The sequence below is a fragment of the Podarcis melisellensis genome (genome assembly GCF_964234715.1).
Source record: "Podarcis melisellensis genome assembly, chromosome: 4".
NCBI classification, from domain to species: domain Eukaryota; kingdom Metazoa; phylum Chordata; class Lepidosauria; order Squamata; family Lacertidae; genus Podarcis; species Podarcis melisellensis.
The window spans coordinates 4,250,220-4,269,191 of record NC_138531.1 but is presented as its reverse complement, the minus strand read 5'-3'; the positions used below and the strand labels follow the sequence as shown (position 1 = coordinate 4,269,191).

The 18,972-nt window shown below is 41.9% G+C and overlaps 1 long non-coding RNA gene across 1 annotated transcript in view; it reads left to right on the top strand.

The window, feature by feature from the left end:
• LOC309367793 overlaps nucleotides 1-18,972 on the top strand; it is a 134,248-nt gene that overhangs the window by 83,899 nt on the left and 31,377 nt on the right. The window contains exon 2 of the long non-coding RNA XR_014167366.1: nucleotides 4,394-4,498. This is a non-coding gene — a long non-coding RNA (uncharacterized lncRNA). The remainder of the gene's footprint in view (nucleotides 1-4,393; nucleotides 4,499-18,972) is intronic.

The window sequence follows — 18,972 nt, the reverse complement described above, 5'->3', positions numbered from 1 at the left end:
GTTCTGAGGTCTCGCAAGGCCTCGGACACATGTATGAGGTCTTGTGAGGCCTCAGACATAGACAAAACAAGAAATGGCATTTGCTTAGCTGCCCCTTTTGTTGCTGCAAGGCAGTTGTGGATTGGAACACTGTCACTCCAAGTGCCAATATCATAATTGAGAGTTAGGTTTGCCTCTTTATGGCCAAAGTAATGAAAGAGAGAGATATCAACAGCGATTAAGCATGATAAGTACTGGTTTGGCCATTGCTGCTTTTCAGAACTCCTAAAGAACCCACTATTCTGCTGGGCTTGATCCATGGTAATTTGATTTTTTTGGAACATCTGTATGATGGAAGAAAGACAAATCATTTGTCTTTTGTTGCCTCTGACAAGGGTTATGGAAATCAATGGAAAGATTCCTAATGCAGGATTGTGGCTCCTTAGATATTGTTGGACTATAACTCCCATTATCTGTGACCATTGGTCATGCTGGCTAGGGCTGATGGGTAACTCCCATCCAATAACCACGGGGGGGGGCACAGATCCCCCACCCAATTATGATGGGATTTCTATTTTTAAAAAATGTCAACTTTTGAAATAAATTTAGATGAGTCAGTTCATGCTAACAAAGACCTTCCATTTAAGATGCTTCCATTCATACACTGCATCCAATAAACCTTCCATTTCTCCCTCGGGGTCATCACATTCCCTTTTTGCTTGGGAATACGTGAACCAACTCTAGCACAAGTTGCAATATATTCCACATACAGTGATGAGCAATAAGAGTAAAAAGGGAACATTAACAGCGGCTTACAGCAGAACAACAAGGAAGCTGTTTGTATTAATTATCCTGTAAACAAAAAACACAATAAGGAAAAAACAGATTACATGCTCTTACATTAGATGGAACAAGAGAGTGAAGCATCCGCTGAATTATTTCTTTGATCTGAGGGAAAACAGTTCCTGGTGAATTAGAGTCCTGGAAAAGAGCCATGGAAACTAAATGGTTGAAGAATGAAAACATGCAAAAATACGTAAAGGATTCCATTTCTGATAGTTAAATTCTGTTTCCATGGCAATGTATTATGAAAATGTTGTTATTTGCCTCTGGTGACCTAATCGGCCTACTGGGCTCTGAAAGTTAAAATCTGGGCTGAGGATTCAAACAAAACAGAACAGAAAAGAACTTGCAAAGTTTTGAAGAGTGTTGCTGCATTTCTGACTGTTTACCACTTTCTCAAAAGGGACTTTAATGTCCTCCTAGCCAGAAGCATCTCAGATTCTTCGCTAACAAGCTAGTGCCAGAGGTATTCATGATGTTAGTACCCTTTCTCATGCCCGGCTGATTTGTTTTGCTTCCACCCTCTGGAAATGTGTTGCCATCTTTGTCTTTTGTTTCTTCCTTTTATTCTGCTTCATAGTATTTTGTTATTCCCAGTGATGCCAGCATCCTTAAGAAAGCAACGACAGTCTCTTTCCATTCACATGATAATGCATGGTGTCTACTATCAAAGCATGGCGTGAAGTGAATCCTGGACTTCCAGGCAGGCTCCTCTGTTGGAAGACTGGGTGTGTACACCCTTCACCAATTCCTATTTTTATTGGGCAGGAAACGTTACACAATTTTAATATTTTTAAAAGGATTTTATAGTCTTGGCAAAGCTGCTGGATCCAGTCAAGGTTGGTTTTGATTTTATGTTGGCAATTAGTGTCTTGTTGCCATGGCAACCACACTTCACATGGTTCTTGGAAATTAAACGGCTGAACGTGAGCCCCTTCTTTCTTTTAGCCTCTGCAGTTAAAGGCGCTCACTGTGTGTGAGAGATTTTGATTACAGATCCCCATAAAATATCTATAAACATGCACCATAACAGAAGAGCTCCATCAATTAAAACCAAGTATTCAATAATTTATTCTTTAATTAAAGCACCCTGCTTTTCCTTTTGCTCTAACCTTTCAAGTGTTAAAGGAGACATAAGAGCTAATTATTTTGCAAGGAGTACTTTTTAAAAATTAACAAATTAACAGACAAGCATGAAGAGGAAGGGAGGCATGGGGGGTTTTCAAATGCATTACTTATCTGCATTTATTGAGCACAATACAAATTGTTTTCAAAGTTAAATAACTAATTCAATAGTTTTTCTTAAAGGCTTGTGTATATGTGTGGGGGGGAGAGACACATGTCACTCATATCTGCTACTGAGCAGGTTATGTCAATCTATGAAGGAGGTATAACCCACGTGTGAATTTTGAGCAGGTCTACAAAGATTATTTTTTGTGATAACAGAGGCCTTGAATGACACTGATTCATTAAAACAGGACTAGAAGTGGAAATGAGAGCAATTGGAGAGTTCCAGTCTGTGTAGAAGTTATTATGCTTTCATCATTTCAGAACTTGCCATAAACTACACCCGGTTCTCACAATTGAAACCTGTGTGTTACCAGATCTGTTCATGTGTCACACATACACACAAACCAGCATCTTGCACAAGTGTAGGTGGAAGAATCATTTTTGGAAACTTTACCGGAGAGAACTGTGTGCAACAGACATTTCTGCAAGGGACATTATTACTTTTAGAAATACCCTGCTTATTTGCAGCAACTGTAAGAACCAAACGTATGCCAATTTAAATGAATATAGTTTATTTACACAAAATGGCAGACAAAGAGCAAAATAGCATTGTGGCTTAGAGTCCTATTACAGAAAGATAAAATAATAAGCTGGTTAGTAGTAAGTAAGCACCCACATTGTCTGAATTGTAGAATAAGAATAAAGAGATAGGAATAGGTGAAGATATTGCCTTATATGGAATGTAGCAGAGTGCTAGGGAAAAAGCAACCAGGTAAAATGAAATGGGACTAAAACACACCAGATGGAAAACTTGAAATGGAAATTACTTGGCTTTGGACTATTGGGAGGTTCAGAGACAGTGAGATTAGGGAAATAAGGGTCAATACATGAAAGAGAAGCAAGCTGCTAGTAGTTCCAAAGGAGAGTAATGGCCTGTGTTCCAGATAGAGCTAGGGAGGAATGATCATGGCAAAGGCCAGACCAAGCCTTATGAGGTATGTTTAGCCTTAAGGAGAGAAGTGTGAGAGGTGATGTAATAGCCACCTTCAAATATCTAAAGGGCTGACCCATGGAAGATGGAGCAAGATTGTTCTCTGCTGCTCCAGAATGACAGAAAACCAATGACTTCAATCAAGAAAGGATATTCTGACTAAACATAAGCAATAGGTTTCTAATGGCAAGAGCTGTTGGACAACGGAAGGGACTATCTTGGAAGGTGGTTGACTCTCCTTCATTGGAGGTTTTCTAAACAGGTTGGACGGTTGCTTGCAAGGGATTCTTTAGTTGTGTTTCTTGCATTGCAGGGGAGTAGACTATATGACACTTGGAGTCCCTTCAGACTCTACAGGTTTTGGTTGCTGCTCTATGTGGAATTCATAGGCTGCCTTTGAGCTTAGTCCACACACAACCCTGCAGTGTTCTGAATCCACTGAAGAAAAATTTTAAGAAGAAAAAAGAACTTTCCTTTTGAGAAATGCTGACTTCCTGCAATCCTAACCCTGAGGGCAAAATAACAAACATCACTTGAGAAGCAGGGATACAGAGTGAGGAGGGAAGAGGACAAACTCCCACAGGCATCCACAGGATTGGAGCAGGCCTGAAGAAGGGGGGGAGCATGGAGGACTGCAGCAGTCTCAGGGGAGAAAGAGCACACTAGGTGGTGGGGTGAGAGGGGTGCAGTCATCAGAAAGAGATTTTACTTGAGGGATGTTAACTTTAACACAAAGTCTTCTAGCCTAAAAACATGGCTAGCTACACAGTGAACTGTCAGAAGACATCACAATACATTTTTTTTCCTACTGAAGAGTGGCAGCAACGGCAGAAGCAATCTCTGGCCAGTCAGAACTTACAGGATGCGACTGATGGACCATCGTGGGGAAAGGTAGAGAGAAATGCAAATTCAGAGTTTGTCTGATGTCCCTTTGTTACTTTGAATAAGGGTTTCTTTGTCTGGGGGATTTACGTAGGCTTTGCACATATGCTTTCCTCTATGTTCTGCCTGCCTGCAATATGTTTCTGAATAACAATTGCTATTGTGGTTGGGGGCTGCTTGAGGGTTTTTCACAGGCCTCCAGGTGTTCACAGTGAGAACAAGATGCTGGACTGGATGCGCCATCGCCCTGACCCCCCAGGCTCTTCTTATGTTCTTCTGTGAGTGGTCTACACATGTGATTTAGCCAAACTGAGGCTATGTGTCAAGGGGCACAGTCACCGCTGAACAGTTGCAGTGCAGCCCCTGCATGGTCATGTTTAAAAGCAGCCACCCATGTGGGTCACTGCTTGGATGAATTAGGTCATTCAATGTTTTATTATTTAATTGATGTTTATTCTTTAATTGCAGGTCAGTCTGTTACTGTTACTAAACATATGTTGAAGAATAAATGATTAGACCTGCACATTGAAGACTTCTAAATACCACAAGGAAAAAGAACCTGATGCTGTTAAGGTATGGACAGACTTCCTATTTCTTAACTTCTTATTCAGATTAACCTGCCATTTCTCTAATTTTGCCCTGTTCTAAATGCCGCCAGAGCTCAACATCTCTTTGGGCTTGTCCACACTTCTGAAAGGTTTCCAGAGAGGCTTTCTAGACATGGGTCCAAGGGGTTTTGTCTTTGCCTCAGAAAACCTGCTCTTTAGCACTAAATCAGAACAAAGGGCAATCCATCAATTCATGAGAAAAGCCAATTGCCATTTGTTCCAACTCAGTGCAAAACTGCTGGTTTTCCTGGGGGAAAGCCACAGGTCAAACAGAGATGTGGATGAGCCCTTTGTGGTGCCCTTAAAGGCATCAAAGAAAATTTGTCACAACACATTTGAAGGCACAGATGCTTAATATTCTGAAACTTCCTTCTTTCAGATGTTTTCTGAAGTTGCAACCTGAGCATCTACAAGAATCAATGTGAGAGGTTTCAGTTAAAGCATGCATTTAATCAGCAAATATATGTAAACAGCTGCTTTAGTTGCACACTTAAGAATTTGGTATTTTATAAAGCAACATGTCTAAAATGAGTATTTCAGGGCCATGTAGGTTTAAGCTCTCGTAGAAGTAAACATTGTGAAAGTTGAAGAGGAATCCAGTTTCTTTCCTGGGAAATTTGCCGAACTCGAACTGGGAAGAGGGAGAAACCTCAGCAATGCGCAATAACTGGTTTATTAAAGGCCTTGTACATTTTGAATCTAGAGATTCTTCCTTAGTAGCTACTAGAAAATAAAGATACAAAGGTGCAGACTTATAACTGAGACCAGATGGTCCAAACATGTAACACCGGTGCTTGCGCTTCTCCACTGACTGCTAGTTGGTTTCTGAGCCAAAGTCAAAGTTGTGGTGTTAGCCTATTAAGCCTTCTATGACTTGGAACCCCATTACTTCATAGTGTATTTTCCCATATGAACCTGCCTGGACCCTTGGCCAGCCATCTTTGGAGCTCCTTCTCCAGCACCCTCTCCAAAGGAGGCGCAGAGGCTCCACACAAGAAAGGGCCTTGGGAATGATCTCTTCAGGCAGGTGCACCATCTTTCTGGTACCAGGCTAATGCTACAGCCAGCAAAAGGGAGCCCCTGTGTTCCATGCTGGGACTTGCTTTTAAAAAAGAGATTGGGGGAGGGAGGGAGAGAGAGGGAGGTAGAGGTAGAGGTAGAGGTAGAGGTAGATGTAGAGAGAGAGAGAGAGAGAGAGAGAGAGAGAGAGAGAAGGGGTATCCCCACATGTACTGGCTTGGCAGGTTCCTCTTTCACCCCATACTGGGCTTGCTGCTGCTGCTGCTTCTTTAAAGGTTGGGGAGGGAAGGAAGGAGTGGCAGGGCTTTCAGTTGCATTCAGGCTACCATGGTCTTCTAGCCAGGCAATGCCAGTGGCGAGTGTTCCCTTGGCCCCAAGGAACAGCTGTTCTGAATGGGGTGTGCGCACTTGTGCATACATAAGTAGTGCATATACTCAGGTAATGTATGTGTAAGTGTGTTTTAAAGAGTTATGAATGTGTGATCTGTGTAAGAGATAGAGAGGTGTATTTGTGGCATGTGTGATGGAGGGAGTTGTGTGTATGCATGTGAGAGGAAAGAAAATATGTATGTGAGGTACAGTATGTGGGGGAGGGGTGCACCTGAATAGTGAGGAGGAGATCTATGCAAGGTGTGTGTGTGTGTGTGTGTGTGTGTGTGAGAGAGAGAGAGAGAGAGAGAGAGAGAGAGAGAGAGAGAGAGAGAGACCTACCTATATGTGTGGTTGTGTAAATGTAAAGTCTGAGTGGGTGAGATGGATAGATGCATCTGTGCCTGAGGTTTGTGGGTGCTAAGTGAATGCTCCATTTGTGTACTAGAGAGAATGCCATGGCCTTTCTATATATTTCCCCTGGAACTTTTGCAATGGACAATAACAGTGTCACTGTATGTGCACGGGGGTGGTGGGGTGGGGGCAGTGTTGGCGCTGGCATCTCTGTGTGGAAAATCAATATTGTGTGAATGTCACAAACAGGACCAGCAGGGCATAGCACCGACTTCTCATGCTAAGCACGAGTTTGGATGGGGCAAACAGCGGTGACTCCACTCTCGCTTAATTTTGTGCTGTGCCACACACCTCCCAGTGTTCATTTTGGGACTGATGCCCTTGGTAGCAGTCTTAATTGCTGCTTCTATATAATTCAAGGTAATAAATACCATCTATAAAACGGTAAACATTTTGAATTTTATTATCAACTTTTTAATAAAAAAGTTCATCACAAAATCAACAGAGAAACGGGGAGTGGGAGGAGAGGTATTTAGCAATTTATCAGGATACAAGTATGGGCACCTTCTGTTTCTACAGAAAATGCACTGCTTGTGGTAATCATAAATGGAATGGAATGTTTCTGTGAAGGTCCACAGGCTTGCCAGTGCCAGAGAGGCTGGCCATGTGCTGTGTGAGCCTTTCTTCATACAGTAAACGCTGCTGAACAGTGTGACGAGGAGGGAAGTTGCCAGCACCTGTGATTGTGTAGCCAAAGGCCTTTTGTGTTTGCTTCTGAAGTAGTGTAATTTCCATGTCTCATCACCTCATTTTCACATACAGAAAATGTGTTAATTGCCCCATTTTAATTAGTAATAAAAAAATTAGACACTGCTTTGCCTTTGTGAAAGTATGAAGTAATCAAGCATGTTGCTATGTTCACACTACCATTCGTGAAACAAATAAGCTTGCGAGTGATCTTTCCACCCTCACAAATGATGGACAATCTAGACCCCAGACATTCACTGCAAGAAGTTCATTAAAGACTTTACTGCATCCACAATAGAATTAAGGCATTTCTGGGTTACAAAAAATGTTAACAAATTAATATAATATAATTAATGTATTCATTAATTTAAAATGTAACTGTCAAAATACCGGTTGCGCCATGCTCCTCCTTCAACTGCCACCAATAACCTTCGCTCAAGCTATAGGAGAGTGAGAAAGATGGGGCAGAACCACTTCAACCACTGAAAGACTAGCAACCTTTGGCTCATCTCCCAAATGCTTATATTTTTGCTGTTTACTACAAGATCTCTGCAACTAATTCTGTGTTCACACTTCCATTTACTGTACACTCACTGCTTTTCCAGTGCTGAGTTTTTAATCCACTTTCACACATGCATATGTATCCTGTGCTTTATTATAAGATACGACTGTATGATGCCTTGGTACTCAAACTAACCTCAAACTTAAGCCATTCCTAATTTGCATAGGCTAAGGACACCCCTGCCTTCTCAGTGTCCCCTGGTGTGTACACAAACGGAAACAAATGGGGCACTGATGAAGTCATGATGATGTGAACGGGGTGGGGATGGAGACGTGATATACAACAATTAAGAAAAGAAAGCTCCATTAAGTGCATGTATTGCTTTTCGTTTGCTCCCCGTTCCTTTTGTGTCACCTCTCTCTTACTGTGGGCACCGACTGTCTTCTCACTGATATTTGTAAGCTGCTCTGGAAGCCTATTTCAGCAGAACAGCAGGATAAAAATGCCAATGATAAATCATAATAAGTTTTAATATATGAAGGAAAACGTGTCCCAGTTTGGCAGCACTGCATTCAAGTAACATCAAGTTGGATAGGTGGGTTGATAAGCTGCACTGCATCTCCACAGGGGCACATTTACAGAGGCTACTTATCAAAACGTGAATGCATAATCTATGATCTGTAATTCATATGAAATTTGCTCTTATCTTTCAGGCTTTTGATTCTATCCTTAACCATTTTTTTTCTACTTCTTTATGGATGAAACTCTCTGAACAGTGTGTGAATGTTTATAAATAGGTGTCCACTCTAGAAACAAGTTATATGCTACATCTCTTTTAAAATGTTTAGATGCACTTCTGTAACGAGAACTTCAGCACAAGTGAGGCCAAACCAGCTGAATCCTCTGCACCAGCAAAGGCTTGCACAGCTGTCAATCATTTAGGGAATGGTGAGGTGAGGCTAGGAGAAAAAAGAAAAGAAAAGGTGAGCCTACACCTGCCTTTCTCAACTTTGGGTCCCTAGATGTTATTGGACCACAACTCCCACCATTCCTAGCTAACATGGCCAATGTTGGGTATTGTTGTTCAATAACACATGGGGACCCAAGGTTGAGAAAGGCTGTGTAAGCGGGGCTCTTCTGTTATTTCAGTGGCACAGGAGTTGTTTCTCCATGACTTTTCCCCATGCTGGTACATTAAGTCCAGAATGATATGGGAAGAACCAGCTGTATTGGTTCCTTTTACCTGATTGTCACCCTGTCTTCCTACTCATCTGGTGATGGTCAGTTGAAAATGAATTATATGATTGGTCCCACCTATGTGGTTCTGGGCTTCAAGACATTAACGTGCTTCTTGTGAAAAAACAGACATGTTCTGTGATTGGGACCTAGATTAAATTTGGGTTAATATCTGAACACAACTCTCCCAGATTTGGAGATACTGCAAGCTCATCCCTAACTTGTTTTTGTGGAATTTGTGAAAGGACCTCAGCAGCTATGGGGGAGTCCCCCCCGGAAACCAATGTCCCCACTGTGGAAGGACATGTGGATCCAGAATTGGCCTCCACGGTCACTTATGGACTCATTGTTAAAACTGTGTTTATGGAAGACAATCTTACTCGGCTGTGAGTGATCGCCAAAGAAGAAGAAGAAATTTGGGTAATTCCATTTGTTTGCAAGTCAGATTTTGACCACAGCACATCTGAATTTGTATGCATGTCTGAATAGGTATCTGGTTAAAAAGGAATGATCTCGTCTGGAAAAAAATGTATTCTAGAAGAATGTCAGAGTGCCAGACTGTGTGACCTTGGCCAAATCTTTATCAGCATAGGCTATCTTAACAGAGTGGCCTTTGAGGCAAAACAGCTGCATTGAACTCCTAGGAAACAGGGCAGGAAATAGAATCATAGAATTGGAAAGGGACCCTGTGGATCATCTAGATCCACACTCTAACCAACTGAGCTGTCCAATTGGAAGTAATAAATCTATTGGAACCAGCTTTTTTCACTTTCAGCACTAACTATTTAAAAGTTAAGCATAGTCTCTAACATACTTTCCTTCTCTTGGATCTATTTAACTCCAAGCAAATTTATGGAAATGACCCTCATTCAGATTAATTGAATTGACTGTATGTAAGTGGGAAGACAGCCCTAGTGTGCTGACTTGAGCCCATGTGTCTAAGGTTGAGACATGACTCCTCATAATAAATGTCTCGGGGCATGTGCATATATATATTTAAAAGAAATATCTTTCCAGTGGTTACACTTGCCATCATTTCAGATACCTGAACCTTGATCCCAATTTCATTCTGATAATTTGTAGTCAGATATGTCCTTGCAGTGGAATGTTCTCTTGACCTCTTGCAACAGCATACAAGAGTGTGGTGCAAATAAAAGCCTTTAAAAATTGCAAATCCAGTATTAATCATTGCATCATCATACAATTGCCACTGTATGGTAGAATTTTATTTGCACAATCCGGTGCACTTGGGTTTATTGAATGCACTGAATAGCTTCTACTATATTAGTGCCTCTTGTTCATTGTGCTATCTAATTTACCAGTAATTGTTTTCATGAACTTATCAAATTTTATCTCGGAGTTCATTAAAAACATGCTGGGCAAAGAGGATCAATTTACTAATTCAAGTTTATAAAGAAGCAGGCATTTGTCCCTGAATTTATACCATGGCTATTGCAACAGAAGGTTCAGAGGATAATAAATATTCTGGCACAACGGAATACCAAATACTAAATTTCAAGCTAAAGCCCTTCTTAAAAAGTCAAAACTTGTTCTTAACTCTTATTGGAATCAAAGGATCTCCCACATGAATACATCTGAATCATGCTATATGTGGAATTTTATCAGAGAGATTTAAAAATCAATGTGCTGACCACAAGATTGGTCTGGACCCCAATTTGGTGCTTTGTGAAACAGCTTAATTTGGGCTGGACCAATATTTGGAGGTCGTCTGATGTGGTCGTCTGATGTGGGAGGGGTGGCTAAGACCCCAGAGGACAGGATCACACTTCAAAATGACCTTGACAGATTAGAGAACTGGGCCAAAACAAACAAGATGAATTTTAACAGGGAGAATTGTCAAGTATTGCACTTGGGCAAAAAAAATGAGAGGCACAAATACAAGATGGGTGACACCTGGCTTGAGAGCAGTACATGTGAAAAGGATCTAGGAGTCTTGGTTGACCACAAACTTGACATGAGCCAACAGTGTGACGCGGCAGCTAAAAAAGCCAATGCAATTCTGGGCTGCATCAATAGGAGTATAGCATCTAGATCAAGGGAAGTAATAGTGCCACTGTATTCTGCTCTGGTCAGACCTCACCTGGAGTACTGTGTCCAGTTCTGGGCACCACAGTTCAAGAAGGACACTGACAAACTGGAACATGTCCAGAGGAGGGCAACCAAAATGGTCAAAGGCCTGGAAACAATGCCTTATGAGGAACGGCTAAGGGAGCTGGGCATGTTTAGCCTGGAGAAGAGGAGGTTAAGGGGTGATATGATAGCCATGTTCAAATATATAAAAGGATGTCACATAGAGGAGGGAGAAAGGTTGTTTTCTGCTGCTCCAGAAAAGCGGACACGGAGCAATGGATCCAAACTACAAGAAAAAAGATTCCACCTAAACATTAGGAAGAACTTCCTGACAGTAAGAGCTGTTCGACAGTGGAATTTGCTGCCAAGGAGTGTGGTGGAGTCTCCTTCTTTGGAGGTCTTTAAGCAGAGGCTTGACAACCATATGTCAGGAGTGCTCTGATGGTGTTTCCTGCTTGGCAGGGGGTTGGACTCGATGGCCCTTGTGGTCTCTTCCAACTCTATGATTCTATGGCTCAGCAGTCCAGGTCTGTTTCATTTCCCCCATTCACTATTTGGAAATCTGTGATAACCTTTTCCACTTTTGACAGAAGTAGATGAATATTGCACAGAGTATTGGCTAAAACCTATCAAATTATAGTCCAGGGAGCCGACCATCTCTAATCTGGACACCCCCCCAAAAAACACACACCCCAGAATGGTCTATAATTTTTGTTATTATTTTGGCCAGAATTTGATTAAATTAGCAGTCACTCCTGAGGCATGAACTCAGTTAAATTTCAGACAGCTAGGTGCTGTACTTTCCCCATAAGGGCAGCTGTTGTACTTTTGATTATCTGTTCAATTCCCCTGTGTCAGTATTTAGAAATAAAAAATGGCTCAAACTTTATTTTATTTTAACAGAATTGGGTGAAATTTGTAGACATAGTGGCTCCTCCGGCATGAATAAGAGTGGTCAATTTTATGTACTGAACCCTGTGTACTCACCCTGGGCCAGCAGTGGGATACTGTAGATAGTTATGCAAATGAAGGATCGAAAGTGACGTTTAGTGATTGGATAGTTTTGTATGCAAATGAAGGATCGAAAAGTGATGTTCAGTGATTGGATAGTTTTAGAACGTTGCAACAGTTACAATTGTTCTGTAGCTCTATATAAGCAGGCTGACTGAGCTCCTCAGTTCAGTTCTGTTCCAGCTTACAAAATAAAGAGCTGCTTGGAGATATCGCTGTGTCGTCTGCTATGTCAACCCACAACTTAACAGTCAAGTTACAGAAAAATGGTTATAACTTCTAGTATCCTGAAGCCAGCTGCCAGTGACAGAAGAAGCTGTGCCATTTTCTCTTTTCTTTCAAATCCCCACCTGAAATGGGAGGTTTGCTTTCTCCCCCACCCCACAACATGGGACTGACTAGCTGTATGTAGTTTACTGGTATACATGTATGGCTCTTCAGCTGCAACTCCCAGCTTAGCTGAAAAAAGTCCTAGGCCTAGGGTCCTCTTTATAATAAGTTTATCAACAGCAAGTTATGAAGGAATATTTGCTCCTGAATTTGCAGTGGCATACAGAAATGTCTTTAAATATTGGATATGCTTTAAATATTGGATATGCTTTGCTTGCTCTTGCTCTTCCTAGATGTGATCTAGGTCTGTGGGTGAAAAGAAGAAATGGAAACCAGAGATTTGAGTGAGGAATAAGAGAGGGGCAGAGCAAGAGGCAGAGAGCTGGGTGTGGGGAACTGCAACTGTGGGAGCATTCTGGAGGGCTGTCTGCCTTTCTCTGGAGACCTGATGTGGGCCAGGGATAAAGAATCTGTGCCCCCCCCACATGTTGAACTGCAGCGAAGTTAATTAAGTCAAATATTACAAAACAGCATAAGCATTCACTAACCTCCTTCCAAAGGAAACCAAACCTGGGTAAGCACTGCCACCCTGCAATTTCTCACTGCTTGGGTATAATAAGGGTCAGTGAGTAGTTGGGGCAGTCTGCTTAAATGTTAAGAACAGAAGCTTGTCCTTTGGTGGGGAAGAAGGAGATTGCTCAGTGGTAGAGCATAAAATTACCATGCAAAAAGTCCCAGATTATCTCCTGTCATCTCTTTGTCAAAGATCTCACACTGCAGAGCTAAGAAATCCCCGGCCTGTGACCTTAGTCTTACTGCCAGCAGAAATGACAATAATGGATGAGGTGGAGCAACGCTCCTACTCCTTTCATGACTAAGCTTCATATGTTCATAATGTCTGGATATTATGTGCTTGGAAAATGTAGATTAAATATATCTACTGCAATGCATTTTGTTTTGTACTTGAACCTTCTGGGAAAGTGTACTTTGCACAAGCAAAGTGCACTGCATTCAGCTAGTGTGGAAAGCTTTTCTAGTTTCCATTGTATTTTTCTGCCCTCTCGTTTCATGCTGTTCTTGCCTGTAAAAATAGATACATCCATTTACCACTGGCTCAAATGCTCACCAAGGTTCAATGGGAGCCATAAAACATTCTCTGGATAACCTAAAAGCTTTTCTATGCCTAAAAATGTCATGACATTAACATCCAATACCTTGGGACCTTCTTGGAATGGAAGGTGGGAAATCACTCCTTTTCACATAGTATAAAACTGTCGTTTCTAGCCATAGAGGGTTGCAAGATAATGGACTTTAAACCTGTGGCATATTTATGTATAGGAAAGGTGTCACTGAGGCTGGGTTAAATATACTGTTGCATCTCAGGCCAATTTAATTTGGGGGGTGGGATGGGGAACTACCTCAATTATGGGAGCAGAAGGCAGGCTTTTATTTGATACTTAAATGGTGATGGTTGTGACATTTGAGAAGACCGACATCAAATTGGCATTCGGGCAAAGAGAAAGGACAGAGCTTGAAATGGCATGACAAAAGGAACTGCACACTTACTTAAATCAAAGATTTGTTTAATTTGGAATAATGCTGGCTTCACATTAGGATGGCTTAGCATGATCATGGACCTTGGTTCCTTTCTCTCGTGTTCTGTGTGTATAATAGGGAAGCTGGAATATGCTTCTACCTCTTGGTGTGTACATTTAATCTGCATGGTCTTCTCACATGAACACCTATTGCTTACTTGTGCACAAATAATTGGGAGCCATTGTGGTGCAGTAGACGGTGTGCTTGGACTGGAGAGAGCTGGTAGTCAAATATTTGCTTAGCTACAAAGTCCACTGAGTGACTTTGGTTCAGTAATTCCCATATCGCCATAACCTACCTCACAAGATTGTTATGAGGATAAATGAGGTTAGTGACCTGTGTATTGCCAGAGCTGCTTGGAGGAGGGGAGGGGAAAATATAATACATATTCATATTTTGTCTTTGGTTCTTCCTTGATGCAGTGCTTTGTGAGAAGTGATGTTTCTGAACTGAGCACACTTCTTGCAGGAAACTGAAGCATTTTTCAGATAATAATGTGTCATTGGTTTTTCAGCCCAATAATTGTGCATTTGTTATACAAACATCCTCCTTCAGCTCTGTGTTTCTGTTGTGCAGTTGCTGGGCATTCTAATACTCAAGGCAATATTTAGTTGCTGTGAGCAACACAACTCTTTTCCATGTTCTAAATTCTCAGTATGTTGATGGTTTTCCCACCTGTCAGTTACTGCCTAGTTTTATGCCTCTCTTCCATTGGTGATGGGGGAAATGGGAAAATGTGGGGCAGGGTGAGAGGAGAACTGAATTGTGTTTGTATCTGCTTTAGCAGATGCTGTTTTGAGTTCTGCCGTACCATCAATCAGAGTGAGGCAACCTCAGGCAGCATATGTTGAAGGAGAGACGGCAGAACCCCTTGGCCACAATTTCCCCCATCTGTCTGGGGACGGAGTTGTCTGTGCTCTGGTCTCCTGCTCTGTGTCTGCTCTGCTAGCCTCCTCCCTGCAGGGGGAATGGAAGACACTGTCCCTTTCCCTGTGTTAAAGAAGAAGATTTAGCTGCCGGTCTTGTCAGGCAGCAAAGTGCCAGGGGCCAGTCCACTTTCTCTCGGGTGTCCCTGTGGCCCTGTTTGTATTGATTCCATGCTAAAGGTGAAATGCCAGGAAAAGGCTGGCCCACCCATGAGGCAAGGTCAGGCAACTGCCTCAGTCTGCCTCCTGAGGTGGATCTGTCCCCTCCCCCTCCGTTCCCCCTCACTCCTTCGTCCCCGGCAGGGAGGTTGTGGCCATCTTGTGATTCACCTCAGGCGCCAAATTGGCTTGGTCCGGCCCTGCTCACCATTGCAATAAGGATCTTATTTGCTTCTTTTAAGGCTGTGCAGTCTCCCACTTCAGCATGTTTGATTAAAATAAAATAGTGAACATATTTATGGAATTCCCTTCCCATAGAGATCCTTTAAGCCTGCTTTCTATTATCCTTCTAAGGGTTGACAAAGACATTCCTGCTGCAAAAGGCCCTTGAGGCAGAGGCCTCGTGACTAGGGCTGCCATATTTCAGACACAAAAATTGTTGAGCTATTTTTATGAGAAATACCTCCACTTCTGTCATGGGTTGCCATACGTCCAGATTTTCCCGGACATTTCAGTGCTTCATTACATGACTGAGGTGCATAAATTGGTCCTGCGTTGCTGTGATGGTGAGACATGCTTCTCTAATAGTTTTCAAGTTTTTAAATGATGTTTTATATTATCAGTTGTTTTATGCTGATGAGTGTAAGTCACCTTGGGAGCCCTTGAGAATATGACTATAAATATTGTTATAAAATATAAATATATAAAATATTCCACTAGTGGTGGTGATCTTGGGCTTGTACAAGAATAACATTGTGAAAAAGGTCTGTGTGTTTGTGTGTGTGTGTGTGTGTGTGTGTGAGAGAGAGAGAGAGAGAGAGAGAGAGAGAGAGGTGTGTTTAATGCTTTGGAAAGGACCTTAAAGTTGTAATTAATTGCAAGTTTGGGAATGAATGTGAAAATCTTTTGCCCAGTTCAGTTTTGGCAAGGAGGCAAATGAGTTGGCATAAAAAGTGTATGCTACAGTCAGGTTGTCTTCCCAGTCAATGCCTCAGGCAGAGCAGTTGAGTGAAGGTAGACTGAATCTGCTCCAGAGGCTTAGTGTCTTGGTGTAGTAGAGCAGTAGAGCAGAAGTGAGATTATTTACTATTCTTGGAGGGCAGAGATCTTTTTGTTGTCTGGTTTCTTTTTTGGATTTATCCACAACAGAGTTCAACAATCAAGTTGCAAGACTTTGCACAGATCAGTTTGGAGGGCCTGTGCATTGTACATGACTCTGGGCTGTCACCAAAGTGGCAATCTGTTTTTAGAAAATGTATATCCCATGTTTTGGACTTTGGCTGAAGATCTCAGAGCAGCTCATAAGATAAAAATACTGGATAGAATACAGCTCAAATTCCACCAATCAGGTCAGCCTCCTACTGCCCCTGGGGCAGCTGATTTCATCCTTATGGCTTTTGTGTCTTTTAAGGTCTAGCTCAGCCCCTCCTGGATCAGCCAAGGAAATACAATGGACATGTGTTTTTGTGGGTGATTGGTTCATCTATCTAGGAATATGCAAGTGGAAGCAAGCTTCCATGCGGTTATTATATCAAGCTGGACTGAAACAGATATATGGGAACTTATCAGAAATAGCTTTTATGAGATGACCTACCTTAAATTGTGGTTGTAATTGTAGAGGCAGTCACCACATATTATTGTGTCCGGCCTGGAAGGTCCTCACACAAGTCTCAGCTACCTGCCATAAGAAGTACCATTGGTGCTCATCTTATTGAGCACATAACTTAGAGAACAGGCTGTGAAGGATGGAGCCACCCCAATGAAGAATGGAGCTCATCCAGGAGCAAGACCTGCATGAAAGCCCCAGGACGAGTGCCTGTCTTCCTGAAGGGTGCCTGCCCTCACTGGCCTTCAAGGGCATAACCTCAACTTCTGCAACACCTTTGAGGTGAGCCACCACCTCAGCACCCTGGAGCGGCTGGGAGACATCAACAGTTCCAGCTTCGCCAAATTCTTCACGAAGAACTTCTTCACTAAAAGGACAAAGGAACTCAAACCTCCTGTCCACAGTTCTCCTGTGCACAAGGCAGGAAAGGAAATAATTGTAATTCGGGGGCTGTCCTACCAGACCCATCCTTTGCCCACCCTGCATAAACTCCCGCTCTCGCTCTGCTCCCACTGGACCCACCCTCTGCCTGCACAGTTTGGATTATGATTTCAGATATGGGTCAAACTATGTTCCATATTAAATCAGTATTAAATCAGGGATGTAGAATGCCCTCCCTCCTGAAGCATGAGATGCCCCCTCCACATTGGCACTCTGCTTCCTCTTGAAGACACACCTGGGTAGGCAACCATCCGCCTGAACTTGAACTTCTTTATCTTTTAACTGTTTTAATTGTTGTGCTTTTTATTGGGCTTGTTCTACTGTATATTTTAAATATAGATGCTTTTAATGTTTCAATGGAATTGTTTTCTTGCATATTTTGATTATTGATTATGTATGGATTTCTCAATTGACCTTATGCTAATAAACTGCTTAGAAATCAGTCCATTAATATATACATTTAATATTACTATATCTTACAAAAGCATGGGGCTCAACGTGGTGCTGCATATCTAGGATTATATGTGGAGCCACTTGTGTTTGCATGGCTAGTTTTAAATAATTTGGGCAGGAGCGGATGTATTTTGTAGTAGGCTGTTTTCGAAATAACTTCTTTTAAAAGGAAAACCATTTAAAAAATGCAGTTATTTGTGAGCAGAACAAAAACATTTAATAGAAACTTGGAGGCTGTGAAAATCAGTCACACAAGGGGGGGGAGAGAAGATTTGATGTTTGAGGCTTTTGAACTGACTTGGAGATTTTCCATGTAGTTCTTCGCTGACTGACATGTACAACCTAGTATAATGATATGAGATTGTACCGGAGTATTTAAATTTCAGAATGATTGATTAGCTTATAGTGACAGACTGCCAACCTCTGCAAGCTGGTGCCATAGTGCTATCCCAATAGCAGCTCTTCCATCTGAAGTGGATTTGCCTAACCTTTGCAGCATCAAATCATAGGATTTCAAGGCCTGAAGAGGATCTTAAAAGTTCAATAGTCCATCATCTGGCACTGAAGCAAGACCAATTAGACTTCACATATCTCAACTATTCTTCAGGCTAAAGTCGTTTTCAAAATATACAGTAATAGGGGTTCCACAGCCTTTCCCTTTTTGTTGCCACATGGATGAAATATTTTCATTTTTATCCCAAAATCTTTTGCTCATTTTGAGCTCATTTTCCTTTGTATTACTTCTGGTGGTTTTTTAAAAAGCAGTTAATTCCCACCTTGTTTATCATTGTAAGCCCACAACTTAATGCACACTCTGTTTTATACGCTTGGCAAAAAACATTAAAAAGTGGGGGAGGGCAGAAAGAGGGAGGAGTTCCGGGGAAAACGACTTTGGCAATCCCACCCACCATTGAACCCAGTGGGTTTTGAATATACCTGATTTTGGCTTTTGGTGCAATCCCTGCAAAAGTTGCAGGCTTACTGTATTTGAAATGTCCTTAGAGATTATTAATAGATTGCAGCTATGAGGCAATTGAGTACAAGAGGACCATATAACACTAGATGCCTGTTTGCTACTAAGCCAAATTCAAGGTGCTAATTTTGATATTTGTTTGATGGGCAGCTTAAAAACCAGGTATCCGAAGGAGCATCTCTCCAGGTCTGGCCCTGTCCATGATCTGAGATGTGTTGAGATGTCCCTTCAGGTTATTATATCATCAAGTAAAGTCTAGTTGTCTGGAAACTCTGGGATGTTCTACACCCTGAAGTTAGGCTGGTACCTCCATTAACCCGCTTTTAGCACCAGATGAAAACACTGTTGTTATAACAAGCTTCTGCATGAACAAAAGTATGTTTTGGAGTAAAATAACTGGCAAACTACCCATCTTATCTGTGCGGCCTATAGGTTGGTTTTCTATGTATATAAGAGAGGATTGTATAGTTGCATGTTGTGACCCACTCTGAGATCAATGGACACTGTCTGTCCTGTGAAAGGAAGAATGAGGGGAGCAGGCAAAGGCAACGTCAGAGCCTGCTCTGGTTGTGCCACCCTGTTCTACTGCGCCCCAGGACCAACTTTTGTATGGCAACCTGGCATA